This window comes from Capra hircus, chromosome 15 (genome assembly GCF_001704415.2).
Source record: "Capra hircus breed San Clemente chromosome 15, ASM170441v1, whole genome shotgun sequence".
NCBI classification, from domain to species: Eukaryota; Metazoa; Chordata; class Mammalia; order Artiodactyla; family Bovidae; genus Capra; species Capra hircus.
Genome location: NC_030822.1, coordinates 34,694,473 through 34,709,638, shown reverse-complemented (window position 1 = coordinate 34,709,638; position 15,166 = coordinate 34,694,473). Strand labels below are relative to the sequence as shown.

Genomic DNA, 15,166 nt, shown 5'->3' with positions numbered 1-15,166 from the left:
TAATGAAGCTGTAAAATTTATTTTGTGTGTTAACACCAACTGGTCATTTGTGTCAGACTGTTTCTAGATGTGTCTGTGTGGGTGTCGTTTCCAGATGAGATTAGAATTAGATCTGTGGACTCAGTAAAGTAGTTTGCTTTTTCCAGGGTGGGTGAGCATCATCATTCAATTTGTTGCGGGATCTGGAAAGAACAAACTTGTGGAAGAAGGAAGAATTTGTTCTTCCTGCTCCTGTCTGGCTACTTGAGCTGAGATGCACTCTTCTACCGCGTTTAGACTAGACTGTACTGTGGCCCCAAGCTTTGGACTTGGACTGAGTTACATAGATTTCCAGGTTGCAGACGGCAGGACTGGAATTTCTCAGGGTCTGTAATTATGTGAGCCAATATCTTACATTAAAGAATCTTCAAATAAATATTCACGATGAAAATAGATATATAAATAGATATTCTGTTTCTCTGAAGTACCTTGAATAATACACTAAGGAAAGAATTCTGTGTTTTTTCTTGGCAGAGGTGAACTATAATAAAGATAATGACACCGATAAGCAGCAATTTCCAGACATGAGCCAAACAGTGATATTTTGTGTTTGTTTGTTTGTTTTTGATATTGAGTTGTATGAACTGTTTAAAATTTCGGGTATTAACCCAGTATTATTCATCTCAGTTGCAAATTTTCTCCCATTCAGTATATCTAATTTTGTCAAATGTTTCTTTCACTGTGTGAATGCTTTTAATTCAGTCTTATTTGTTTACTTCTGCTTTTATTCCTTTGCCTTTGGATATAAATTCAAAAACATATTGCCATGATTTATGTGAAACAGTGTCTAATTATGTTCTCGTCTATGAGCTTTGTGGTTTCAGGGCTTACATTTAGGCCTTTAATCTATCTTGAGTTTGCCTTTGTATATGGTGAGAGGAAATGTACGGTTCTCATTCTCATGTGTGCAGTTCCACAGTTTTCCCAGCACCAGTGACTGAGGAGCTTCCAGGGCACCTTCTTCAGTCTTTAACCAAGAAAAGAACATGTGACTGGGAAAGACTTATAAGTGTCATATTCTTTTTGGGAAAGGGCTTCACTTCTCATGCCAGTGAAAGTCACTCATTCATGGCTGACTCTTTGCAACCTCATGGACTGTAGCCTGCCAGGCTTCTCTGTCCATGGGATTCTCCAGCCAGAATACTGGAGTGGGTAGCCATTCCATTCTCTGGGGGATCTTCCCAATTAAACCAAGGTCTCCTGCATTGCAGGTGGATTCTTTACCAGCCAAGCTACCAGGGAAACCCAGGAGTCCTGTTTAAAAGGGAATGCCCTTCTGTGCGCAGATCTTTTCTGTTGTATACAAAAATCCATCTCCTCAGTTTCTCCTAACTAGGTACTTCCTCCTGAACTGGAGAACTGAGCATTCCAGTAAATGAAACAGCATCAGTGGCCCTAGAGAGTCATTTGTCAAAAATTCAAGAGTACAGAATTTTCCTAGTGAGTCAGAATGCCAGTCATTGTAGCATTGGGAAGATAGGAAGGCAGAGATCAAAGGAAGTATTTAAAAGACCAATTTTCCCTTGTTTCCAAGGGTGAGTGCTAAGACACAGATGTGTGCATACACACACAGACACAAAAACTGGAAAAATTCCTCTTTGGAAACCCTTGTCAAGTCAAAGTTCATCCAAAGGTAGAAAATTGAGAATTCTTAGGGACGAGTATGGATAAGAGATAATAAACTGGATCCACTTAAAAAAAATAATTTTGACTTCATAGGGATTAAAAATTCCAAAAGACATGAGGATCCCACCAAGCCCTGAATGAACATCCAGTTCAGAAGTGATTCCCCTCTTATCTCACTGAAGAAAGATATACTTTTTCCTTCATTCCTGAGAACTTTTAACTCATTAAAAAAGTAAGGCTGACCAGGACACAAAAATACCTACCTAAATCAGTGTTAAGAAATCTCACAATTATACTTCTGAGTCTTAATGTATCACTGTGAATGGTAACTTTGGGGCAAACAGAGTCTAAATTGAAATTTGAATTCAAAGAAATAGAATTATTGTACAATATTTTGAAAAAATAAAATGCACTATCCAGAAACATGTATTTTATAATTAGGTAAGATTTAAATAAAATTGTAATTCTTTCATCAATGTATGCTGTTTCTAAAACCTAGAGAGGGTTATCATGTTGAATATAGTCTAATATCTATTCTGAAAATGACTTATTTTAGTCACAGTGAGAGGGAAGCAGAAAATGAATACACATTATATAGAGTACCACTTTTGAGCTAGAAGTTACAGAAGTTATTACAAATGTTGTATTATTTAATACACATAATGATAACTAGGTAAATTCTGTATATATATATTTCACAAATAAGATCCTGGATCTCACAGAATCTAGTTTACTTAGTAGGGCTTCTCTAGTGGCTCAGTTGGTAAAGAATCTGTTTACTTAATAGGAGCAGTTCAGTTCAGTTCAGTTCAGTTCAGTTCAGTTGCTCAGTTGTGTCCGACTCTCTGCAACCCCATGAATCATAGCACGCCAGGCCTCCCTGTCCATCACCAACTCCCGGAATTCACTCAGACTCATGCCCATTGAGTCAGTGATGCCATCCAGCCATCTTATCCTCTGTCGTCTCCTTCTCCTCTGGCCCTCAATCCCTCCCAGCATCAAAGTCTTTTCCAATGAGTCAACTCTTCGCATGAGGTGGCCAAAGTACTGGAGTTTCAACTTTAGCATCATTCCTTCCAAAGAAAACCCAGGGCTGATCTCCTTCACAATGGACTGGTTGGATCTCCTAGCAGTCCAAGGGACCCTCAAGAGTCTTCTCCAACACCACAGTTCAAAAGCGTCAATTCTTCAGCGCTCAGCTTTCTTCACAGTACATTTTTCATATCCATACCTGACCACTGGGAAAACCATAGCCTTGAGTAGATAGACCCTTGTTGACAAAGTAATGTCTCTGCCTTTAAAATATGCTATCTAAGTTGGTCATAACTTTCCTTCCAAGGAGTAAGTGTCTTTTAATTTCATGGCTCCAGTCACCATCTGCAGTGATTTTGTAGCCCAAAAAATAAAGTCTGACACTGTTTCCATTGTTTCCCCATCTATTTCCCATGAAGTGATGAGACCAGATGCCATGATCTTCATTTTCTGAATGTTGAGTTTTAAGCCAACTTTTTCACTCTCCTTTTTCACTTTCATCAAGAGGCTTTTCAGTTCCTCTTCACTTTCTGCCATAAGGGTAGTGTCATCTGCATATCTGAGATTATTGATATTTCTCCTGGCAATCTTGATTCCAGCTTGTGCTTCTTCCAGCTCGGCGTTTCTCATGATGTACTCTGCAATAAGCAGGGTGACAATATACGGCCTTGACGTACTCCTTTTCCTATTTGGAACCAGTCTGTTGTTCCACATCCAGTTCTAACTGTTGTTTCCTGACCTGCATATAGGTTTTTCAAGAGGCAAGTCAGGTGGTCTGCAGAGTTCCAAAGAATAGCAAGAAGAGATAAGAAAGCCTTCCTCAGTGATCAATGGAAAGAAATAGAGGAAAACAGCAGAATGGAAAAGACTAGAGATCTCTTCAAGAAAATTAGAGATACCAAGGGAACATTTCATGCACAGATGGGCTTGATAAAGCACAGAAATGGTATGGACCTAACAGAAGCAGAAGATATTAAGAAGAGGTAGCAAGAACACAGAAGAACTGTACAAAAAAGAGCTTCATGACCAAAATAATCATGATGGTACGATCACTTACCTAGAGCCAGACATCCTGGAATGTGAAGTCAAGTGGGCCTTAGAAAGCATCGTATGAACAAAGCTAGTGGAGGTGATGGAATTCCAGTTGTGCTATTTCAAATCCTGAAAGATGATGCTGTGAATGTGCAGCACGCAATATGCCAGCAAATTTGGAAAACTCAGCAGTGGCCACTGGACTGGAAAATGTCAGTTTTCATTGCAATCTCAAAGCAGCACAAAGGTGATCTAGGATCTGGAAAATGATTCATCAGTGAAAGGAATCCTTGTGTCCCTGAAAGCACAAACCTGTTTAATGAGACACTGACAGGTTGTATTTTTTGGTATTTTGTGTATTCAATAGGTCAAATACTTGTTATTGAGACACTTAGATGCTTCTCGCTTAGTATCATTTTGTTGTTAAGTTGCTCAATCATGTCTGACTCTACGATTCTATGGACTGCAGCATACCAGGCTTCCCTGACTTTCAGCATCTCCCGGAGTTTGCTCAAACTCATATCCATCGAGTCAGTGATGACATCCAGCCATCTCATCCTCTGTCGTCCCCTTCTCCTCCCGCCCTCAATCTTTCCCAGCATCAGAGTCTTTCCAAGGAGAAAATATCATGTATCATCTGACAATAATATTATGTATGGCACAGTTTTTATATCATGATTACATTAGTAAAATAAACACAGCAGTTAAGGATGTTATTCTAGGTCACACTGCTAATATGTGAAGACACTTCTTGAAATAAGATACTCCAGGCATAAAACTCCACTCAGGTTTGTAGAACCTGGGTGTTTGAGACATATTAGTGTGTGTCAAGAGTCCCCATGCGTTCAAAGGCTACTCCCCAAAAGGGTGGGTGTCAAAATACCCTGAGATTTCATGATACCTGGGAATAATTACAAACCCCAGGAAAAGATGACATTATGAATACTAAATGAAGAGTGGTCTGAATTTCATGTGCTTGTAAAGATCTTAACGCTGACATTTAGGTGTGCAAATACAAACACAATGATGCTGTCTTTCCATTCTGACTTCTTGAGTATGTGACCAAATGGATCAATGATTTGCAGCAAGGCAAAAATATTCTTTAAAATAAAGTCTGTTTCTGCAAATCTATACAAAAAGATACAAGCTCTCTTCTATACTCAGGGGAAAATTAAAATGTAAGGGAATTGTCTCCAATTCTAGGTCTCTGGCAGGTAAAGAAGATTCTACTTTCCCATAAGTCAAGCATCTATGAAATATGGGAACCTGAGCTGCATGAGAGTAAGAGTGAAAGTCACTCAGTCATGTCTGACTCTTTGCAAACCCATGGGCTACACACACAGTCAATGGAATTCTCCAGGCCAGAATGCTGGAGTGAGTAGCCTTTCCCTTCTCCAGGGGATCTTCCCGACCCAGGGATTGAACCCAGGACTCTTGCATTGCAGGCAGATTCTTTACCAGCTGAGCCACAAGGGAAGCCCAAGAATACTGGAGTGGGTACCCTATCCCTTCTGCAGCAGATCTTCCCGACCCAGAAAGTGAACCAGGTTCTTGTGCACTGCAGGAGGATCCTTTACCAATGGGGCTATGAGGGTAGGGGGCTGCAGGGCACAAAGCAACCTCAGTGACAACACCAGAAAGAGCACAGCCACACAGAAGAGATGGAATGTTGTCTTCATTTTTCTCAGGTCTCAAGTGCAGGGCCTCCTCCTCAGTTTTACCTGCAGCATCTCGTTCTTTGGTTCCTGAAAATGATGCTCCACATCTGAGATGAGTCTCTCACCAACTGGCTCTGCTGGACCAGCTCGTTCTCAGAGTCAGCCAGGTTATATAGACCAACCTCCTCCTCAGTCTTCAGGTTTTGCCGTTCCTTCAACTCCTCACTGTTCAGGATCTCTCTCAGGTTTTAAAAATCTGCCTGGATATTTTCTCTCTCATGTTGTATTTCATTCTTTAGGGATGAGAGAGAGAGGATGAGGAAAGCAATGCTTGAGGAAACGGATTTTTCCTGTTTTTTTTTTTTCTCTCTGGCACTTTTCAAGGGTTTCCCTAGTAGCTCAGTTGGTAAAGAATCAGCCTGCAATGCAGGAGACCCGGATACGATTCCTGGGTCAGGAAGATCCCCTGGAGAAGGAAATGCCACCCCACTCCAGTATTCTTGCCTGGAGAATCCCATGGACAGATGAGCCTGGCAGGCTACACAGTCCATAGGGTCTCAAGAGTCAGACACGACTTAGCGACTAAACCGCTACCACCAGCACATTTCACATTAATGGCCTCAAGTCTGCATTACCGAGGCTAACCCTCAGCTAAAAGGAGATCCTCATGAGTATAGCTTGGCCATCACACATCTGTCCAGGATAGTCATGCCTCCCTGCATTACTCCGGACCCCCTCCCTCCTTCCTCTGCCAAAAAGTTGAGCACTGAGGACAGAACCATGAGACATTGCCAAATGGATTCCAAGAAGAGTTAAAGGCTAATAAACATGGCAGGAATGGAATGTGAAATTCACCAGTTATCCTCACCAGAAAGTCCCTCTCTGTGAACATCTCCCTCCCAATATCTGTATTCTTTTGTGATATATTCCCTATTCAGCACCCACTCCTATCATGGAAATGGTGAAGAAGAGGACTAGCTAAGTGACTAATTGTCATGGAACAAAGAAGAAGGCAGCTCCTTGTGATCAACCCAAGGTCCTGCTCAGATATCTAACTCCTTCAGGAAGTGCCTCCTCCTACCTTCCAAGTATTCATCTCTCCTCTGACTTGAGCCTTCAGCTTCTGAGCTTCCTCCTGCTCCCTCCTCAGCCTCTTCAAAAATTCCTGGAGTTTCCACTGTGAATAAAGAATCCCATCAGAGTCAAGCTATGGTTTTCTCAACATCAATGTAGAAAATAAATGGTAGACAAATGAAGATGTTTTCCAAAGTGAATAGACTTTACAGAACTGAGAACAGCAATTAGAATCCGTGACTTTGGGGGAAAAAAATCAGATAGGGTATGTGTTCTTTACAACTCAAGCAATAGAAGTCACCATACACTTGCCAAGAGAAGACTGGTTCTCTTTGTTCTCGGACAAACCTGATCCTATAGCAAGGAAACAATTTCTATCTCTTCCACCTAGTGTCCTAGTTACCCTCATGTTCAAAGGAATAATGTTCTCTTGAACATCAGATCTCCACCTATTAGCGCAAGGTACATGAATGTCTACTTCTGGCTAAGTGTCTGTGTGTAGGGTCGAAGTGTCCAAGTGTTGGTCACTCTCTGACATGTCGGACTCTTTGCAACCCAATGGACTATAGCCTGCCAGGCTTCTCTGTCCATGGAATTCTCCAGGCAAGAATACTGAAGAGGGTAGCCAATCCCTTCTCCAGAGGATCTTCCCAACACAGGGAGGGAATCCAGTTTCCTGCATCGCAGGCAGATTCTTTACTGTCTGAGCCGTGTGTAGGGTTATTACTTTATGATTGGAGGAATGCACTGAAATGTCCCTCAGACATCAGAAACTGAGCATATGGAGAAAAGAGATCACAAGCCTCAGGTTCATGGTGAACAAGTTATCAAAGTCCAGTGCAAAGTAGACATTTCCCCTCAAGTACCATTTCTGCCTTGTGTTTCCTCCATTCTGATCTCTTACCTGGCACTTCTGGGCAACCTCCTCCATGAGGAATGTATGGTGACCATGGTGTTCCTGAGACCGCTTGCAAAGCCAGCAAATGACTGTCATCCTCCTCACAGAAGAGCAGGACTTTCTCTCCATGGCACAGATAGATTTCTCTCTTGCTCCTCCAGGTTCACCTTGGCCTTCCTGAGCCACTCCACTATGCTGGCCAGGTGCCAATGAGGCTGCAGGTTCCCAGGTTCATACTTGATTCTGAATACAGGGCACCTGCTCTCCCCGTCTAGGCCAATCATGGACTCATTGTTGTTTGCAGTGTTGCAGGCTTGACAGAAGCTGTGGCCACAGTCATGGCTCAGGGTTCTGTCAGAAGCTCCAGGAAAATGGGGCAGGTCAACTTCTCCTGTAGGTTCACTGATTTTCCTGAAGCCATGGCAACTTGTCCCCTCCTCCTACCTGTCCTGAATTCTGAGCATTCTCTTGTTCACAGATATTTGCATTATTGGGAAAGATAAAAGGGGCAGATTAAGAAAGGTAGAGTGCATGATCATAATTGCTTATAAATGTTATACAGGCCAAGAAATATGGAGGACCTAAAAGAAATTATAGAGAAACGGGAAAGGGAAAATGAGGGAAACAAGGGACCTGATCAAAATGACATTTCATCATAATTTTAAGCACTTTACTATCAGTTCTTGATTCATATCATATCAAATTCCATCCTTATCTGTGCAGTGATTCTTGCTATTTAAATTTTACCAAAGAAAAGTTGCCTTGATACTTTTTCTACTAAGATACTTATATGATGCACCATCCATCCTGCTTTTTCTTTCCAGTGCCCAGGAAGCAGTCTCAGTATCAAAAGACTGAAACCACTTAGAGCCATGGGGCTTTTAGATCCACTCTTCTCTCAGCACCGGATGCTGCCACTGACATCCATATGACTCTCTCTTATAGTTCAGTAAACTGTCTTCTGACATAGTCTCTCATCATAAAGACCTGCTCTATCTAAAGTATTTACAGTGTAACCATGCCATCATTTGCTATGCACTGACAATGATTTCCCATATCATCATGACCTCATATATGACAATGTGTTTGTATGTATAAGAGGAAACCCTTCATCTAATGTATAAATGGAGACAATGACTTACAAAGATCATGTGTATTCAGTTTACAGAATGAGGCTGAACTTAATATGTTAGGGGTCCTCCTTCAGAGACCTGTCTCCTATCCCACTGAGTGAAGGAAAGAAACTTCACGGATCCGATTAACACTCAGAGCAATGAGTGAACTCTGCTAGGTTCTGTCTATATAAATAGTGATTTCACCTTGGCCTAAAAAGATTCATTGAATTATAGAAGTCTGATATCTAAAAACATATAAACATAGATAAAATGAATGTCAGTCTTGAGAAAAAACATCCCAAAATATTAGTCCAGGTCATTAAACTAATTATCATTGATGAATTGTGTGCTGGTAGTAGGGCTAATATCTATATGAAGTAAGATGAATGTAAAAAGAGGACTTAGATCCAAGATGACAGAGGAGTAGGTGGATGTGAAGCACATCTGTCTCCGTGGATACATCAGGAATACGCCTCCAGACACAGAAGATCGTGCAGAACACCAGCTAAGAATGGACAGGAATACCTGACCAGCAGAAAAGTATATGTAAAACCATGCAAAACTCAAGAGGACAAAGGAAGAAGGGTGGAAAAGAGGAGAGTAGGACTGGATTTACCCCTGGAGGGTGGAGGAACTGAAGCAGGGGTCAGATCCACACATCGGGACAACTGTTTCGGGTAGAGGTGAAGCATTTGAGGCTGTTGAAAGTGAAGCAGCTGGTCTGTCGCAGTCTGAATGGAATGATAATCACACAGACAACCCTTGCTGCAGCCATATATACTCCGGACAGGGACAGAAGTCCCCTAGAAAGTGCAGCAACTGGGAGCTGGAGCACAGAGCTTGGAGAGCAATCCCAGGGCAAGCTTTGCTGTTGACTGCAGGGAGACAGCCCAAGGGGATTGTGGGAGGAGATGCAGTGGGAAATGTTTGTGAAGGAAAGCCAAGCAAACATGGAGTCAGGGTGATACTGCTGAGTCACACACAGGAGACAGAGCCATCTCCATAGCCTCTCTCTCCCCACGCATCATCACTGGACAGCGGGGACCCTGTCCAGAGACAGAGACAAAGACCCCAGAGAGACTGGCCCTGCAAGTGCCTGATGCACCAAGCAGCAGAGAAGGACTCCAGCCAGGGTGGCCCTTTAAGTGCTTGATGTGCTGAGAAACAGAGAAGGCCTCCAGAGTGGGGGAGGGTCCTGTAAGTCCCGGAGGTCCCAAGAAACAGGGAAGGACCCCAACTGGAGCAGGGGGGAGTCCTGTAAATGACTGAATGGGTCAGGCAACAGAGAAGGCCTAATCAAAGAGGCCCTCTAATTGCCAGCTCCCAGAGGCTTCCCTGGTGGCTCAGACAGTAAAGTGTCTGCCTGCAATGTGGGAGATATGGGTTCAATCCCTGGGTCAGGAAGATACTCTGGAGAAGGGAAAACCAACCCACTCCAGTACTCTTGCCTGGAAAATTCCATGGATGGAGGAACCTGATAGGCTACAGTCCATGGGATCGCAAAGAGCAGGACACGACTGAGTGACTCCTCTTAGAGGCTAGGAGAAGACTCTTAATAGGACTGTAGCTCTTGCGGCTGAGGCAGTTGATGACCCTGAGCACTTGACACCACCAGAGTTCCCACGAGCCAAGCAGCTGTGTCATCTCCATGCTCAATCCTCACTGGGACAGAGCTGCCAGAAGCAAGTTGTGGGCCTCCCTGGTGGCTCAGATAGTAAAGAATCTGCCTGTATTGCAGGAGACCTGGGTTTGATCCCCGGTTCAGGAAGATCCCCTGGAGAAGGGAATGGCAGCTCACTCCAGTGTTCTTGCCTGAAGAACTCCGTGGAAAGAGGAACTCGGCAAAACCCTAATAGCACCATATCTTCTGTGACAGTTGCCACTGGCACCTCTATGTATCCAGCATCGCCATGGGTCCAAGCTCCTGTGCCACCCCCTCGAATGAGCCCCACTTGGACAGAGCAGCTAGAGGCTAGGAAAAACTCTAAGGGCCCCTTATTCCCTGTTGTCCTAGCCACTGGTTCCTCTTAGTACCCAGTACTGCCAGGGCCCCTGCGATCCAAGCAGCTGCACTGCCCCCATACCAGGTCCTCCCTGGGGCAAACCCAAGTCCTCCAGAGCAGCCTCAGGAGCAAAGCCCTATAGACCACTCACAGGCAGAGGTGCAGATAAAACCACCGTTGAAATCCAGGGGTAGTGTGGCTAAGGAAGAGAACCCAGAACCTTCCCACAAGTGGTAAAAGCTGCAGATTAAATTCACGTGATCAACTAGTCAGACTTTGTGTCTACGGGATATATATAAGGACAACGAGAGGTCCTGCAAAAGAAAATGCGCTAGCACAGGCCGATGCAGACATTAGAGACAAGAAAATGCAGGAGTAGGGCCAGATTAGAAACAGGTCTAGAGACTAGCCCAGTATTGGAGGGCATTCTAGGGAGGTGAGGTGGACTATGACAGTGAGGGAAAAGACGCTAACAGATAACATCCAAGAAAAACGTTTATTATTCTTATATTTTAACTTGTTCTGTCATTGTTTCTGGATTTTTTTTTTCTCTTTTCCTTATTTTCCCTCTGTTGCTGTAGTTGTTGATTTTATTAATGCTATTAAATCTATTTAAACTTTGGAGAATTTTTGTTGTTATTAATCAAGCTTCTCATTTCCTTTATTTTGTCTGCCTCTACATTGGCCTTTTGCAGTTGTGAAGGTTTTTTCCCCCCATTTTTTTTAATTAAAAAAATTTATTATTATTATTTTTCTACATATATATTTTGCTTGCTTTTCTTATTCTTTTCCTGTTGTAGTTATTCTTTAGTACGTATAAATCTTCTTTACCTACTTCTATTTAACTTTTCATTTCTTTCTTTCTTTTCTTCCTTTTCTCTCTTTTTCTCACCATATTTATTAGTCTGTTTTGCTTTCATTGCTTTATTCCCCAGCTGTCATATTGCTTTAGTTTTGTTTTCCAGCTTAGGTTTTAGTTTTGTTTTTAACTGGTTGATATCATTTTTGCTTTCCTTTGCTCACCAGATCAATCTCTTCTACTTTCTTAATTTCTTTTTCGACTGTTTTGGTTTTGGTTATGTGTGTATACAAGTGTACACATATAAAGTTCAAATAGGAAATTTATAGACAGAATTTTCTTCTTTTGTGATTGCAGTAAAACTGTTTCCACTAAGTGCGATAAAACCACAAATTATGGATATTGTATGGAAAGAGTCTTTCTTCTTAAATAGAACTGTAAAGTGAAATTGTGCTTTGTTTATTTCCAAGGTAGTCATCTACTATTATTTAATATAAATTCCTTGCAATGCTGGTAAAATAAAACCCAAAGCAGTAAACTAACAACTCAGTTCTAAGACCCTAGAGTAACTGTCCTGACAGAGGTGAACTGTATGAGCTCAGAAGACAAAGGTCTAAAACCAACTATGGTTGAGAAGGAATGAGGAATATGTAGCAGAGATGATAATCTCCAAAGTCAGCACTGATGAAGAAAGATTTGATCAGAAAGGGGGAACTCCTGGTGAGGAAAGAGATTTGACTTGTGTCTGTACTTGAGTCACTGGGTCGGGAAGATCCCTTGAGAAGGGAATGGCAACACACTCTAGTATTCTTGCCTGAAGAATTCCATGGACAGAGGAGCCTGGTGGGCTACAGTCCATAGAATCGCAAAGAACTGGACTTGACTGAGTGACTGGCACTTTCCAATTTCACATTCTGTGCCTGAGTACAGTGGGTACAGCTGGACATTCTATAAGGAGGAAGGGAAATAAATGCGGAGGCTGCACTAACTTATTTCCCTTTAGGGTCTAGTGATGTGGATATAATAATGCTTCTCTGACATCTTTTTATATCATGAACACCAATCAAGTAAGTAGATTTTAAAAGGGAAAGTTAGATGTCCCTGTTACTAGAAGTTAGATGCTTCCAGACATCACTTTTAGACATTTTTCCCAGGTGCTCATCTTGCTCCTGATCTCTCAGCTGAGCTGGTTCTGAGTGGCAGATCCAGCTCATAGAGAAGCTTGAGCAGCATAGGGATGTAAGGAAGTGCAGTAGTTCCATGTCTGGCCCAGCGAATACCACAGAGGAGAGCCTGCCAGCTGTCACATCACCAAGCTCCTGAGCATAGACAGGCCTAAGGAATGAGAATTTATTGATACGATCATGCAGAAATACTACAGTGATACCCTGAATGAAATGAAAATAATAGGACTCAAGAGCCCTTGGCCTTTGTTCTTGTTAATAGAAGGGATTTTCTACTTCTTGAAAAATGAGGGATCCTGACTGACCTCAGCAAGTTGCAATTGAAACTTAACAGAATGGGAAGGAGTTGCGGGTAGATTTTAGTCTTGAGAAACAAATAGTCCCTCCAAGGAACAAACCAAGCCTTTCTCTTCTTCCAAACCCGCTTTTCCTAAGACTTCCCCTCCCTGAGACTGCTCTTCAGTCAGCACTCTCAGCAGGAAGCCTGCAGGCTAGGCCATTACCCCCTTTAAACAGCTTCCAGACATCTAATTAAACTCACTTAAGCAGATTTCATTTTTTTCTTCTCTGTCTCTCAGACTCTGCCCTCTAGAAACCAGCCGGCTAGCCTCACATCCTAATGGAGAAGTTGTGATTCCTCGGAGAAGGGTGAAGACAGGCCCTGGGCAGGAGTGTTCAGGATCCACTCATTTCACCAGGGACCTGACCTCTACTATGATGATCCGAAGTAGAAGATGAGGGGAAATGAAAGTTAAATTCCAGGGGGTGGGGTTTGGACAGGAAAGGAGAAGAGAAATTATAGACCAATAAGAGGTATCCACATAGAGCTTTTGGGAAGTGACAAGGCTTTTGTGCCTGAGTTTGCTGAGTCAGTGAGGCTGAGCACTGAAGAATTGATGCTTTTGAACTGTGGTGTTGGAGAAGACTCTTGAGAGTCCCTTGGACTGCAAGGAGATCCAACCAGTCCATTCTGAAGGAGATCAACCCTGGGATTTCTTTGGAAGGAATGATGCTAAAGCTGAAACTCCAGTACTTGGGCCACCTCATGTGAAGAGTTGACTCATTGGAAAAGACTTTGATGCTGGGAGGGATTGGAGGCAGGAGAAGAAGGGGCCGACAGAGGATGAGATGGCTGGATGGCATCACTGACTCGATGGACGCAAGCCTGAGTGAACTCCGGGAGCTGGTGATGGGCAGGGAGGCCTGGCGTGCTGCGATTCATGGGGTTGCAGAGAGTCAGACACGACTGAGCGACTGAACTGAACTGGACTCAGCTCTTCTCCTGGAAACTGCTGTCATGTTTCTCCAAACTAACCCATCGTTTGGAAAACTAGGCTTCCTGAGCAATGTAATTTCACAGACCCACCTTGCCTCATTTCCTTACAAATGTGCTATCAAGAGGAGGGAGTAAAGTACCCTCTTTTCCCCAGTGAGAACCCACACTGAGGGCTCCCTTGAGGCAGCAACACTGGCAGGCTCTCCCCTGGCCTGTGTCCACCAGCTGAAGTAAGTGAATGTGGACAGTCTGTCCTATTAGGTCGTGTTAGAGGAAACGGCCCAACAAATCTGAAATCACGGAGGTGGTCAGTCAGAGGGGTGATCACAGAGTGGGAGTTCACTGATGCTGACTTTCAGAAGTTGGGTGCAATATAGCCAAAATGACACTTTTCATATAGACTAAGAAGATGAAAGTGTATGAAGTATCATTTGTTGCACAATGTCATCTAATACTATGTAACATAGAATTCCTATAATTTCAACATGATAAAAATGAATTAAAAAAATTAGTGAGATGGTTAATTTTATGTGTTAACTTGACTGGTCACTGGGTGACCAGATTAGGCATTCTTTCTGGGTGTGTCTGTGTGGGTGTTGTCTCCAGATGAGATTAGAATTGGATGTGTTCTTGGTAAAGTAGTTTGCTTTTCCCAGTGTGGGTGGACATCATCCAATCTGTTGAGGGCCTGCAAAGAACAAAAATCTTCCCTGTAGCTCAGATGGTAAAGAATCTGCCTACAAAGCAGGACACCTGGGTTCGATCCCTGGGTCAGGAAGATCCTCTGGAGAAGGGAATGGCAATCCACTCCAGTATTCTTGCCTGGAGAATCCCATGGACAGAGGAGCCTGGCGGGCTATGGTTCGTGAGGTTGCAAAGAGGTGGACACGACTGAGCGACTAACACTGCTACTGCAAAGAACAAAAATTTTGTGTGAGATAATGTTTAATTCTCATTTTCTCACATGTAACTGTCCTGTTTTCTGAGCACCAATTACTGAAGAAGTTCCAGGACACCTACTTTGTCCTTTCTCTGAGAAGAGAGTATCTGACTGGAAGCTACTTATCAATGTTATATACCTTCAGCAGAGGGCTTTATTTCTGGGGCCAGGAGCCACTACTAGAAAGTGAATGCCCCTCAGGGTGCAGATCTTTTCTTTTTAAATACAAAAATTCAGGTCTTCATTCTCTTTTAACTAGTTGCTTCATCCTGAACTGAAAGATTGGGCTCCCAGTAAGCGAACAGTTATCAATGACCCTGGAGAGTGATTTGTCAATAATTCAAGAGTATAGATTTTTCCTAGTGTATCAGAGCATCACTCATTGTAGCAATGGGATGAAAGGAAGGCAAAGGATAAATTTAAAAGACCAGTTTCCCCCTGTTTCCAAGGATGAGTTTTAAGATGTGGATGTATGCATACACACCAGAGA

At 42.9% G+C, this 15,166-nt stretch overlaps 1 pseudogene; it reads right to left on the bottom strand.

Annotated features, from left to right (window-relative positions):
* LOC106502899 lies at nucleotides 881-8,244 on the bottom strand (annotated as a pseudogene).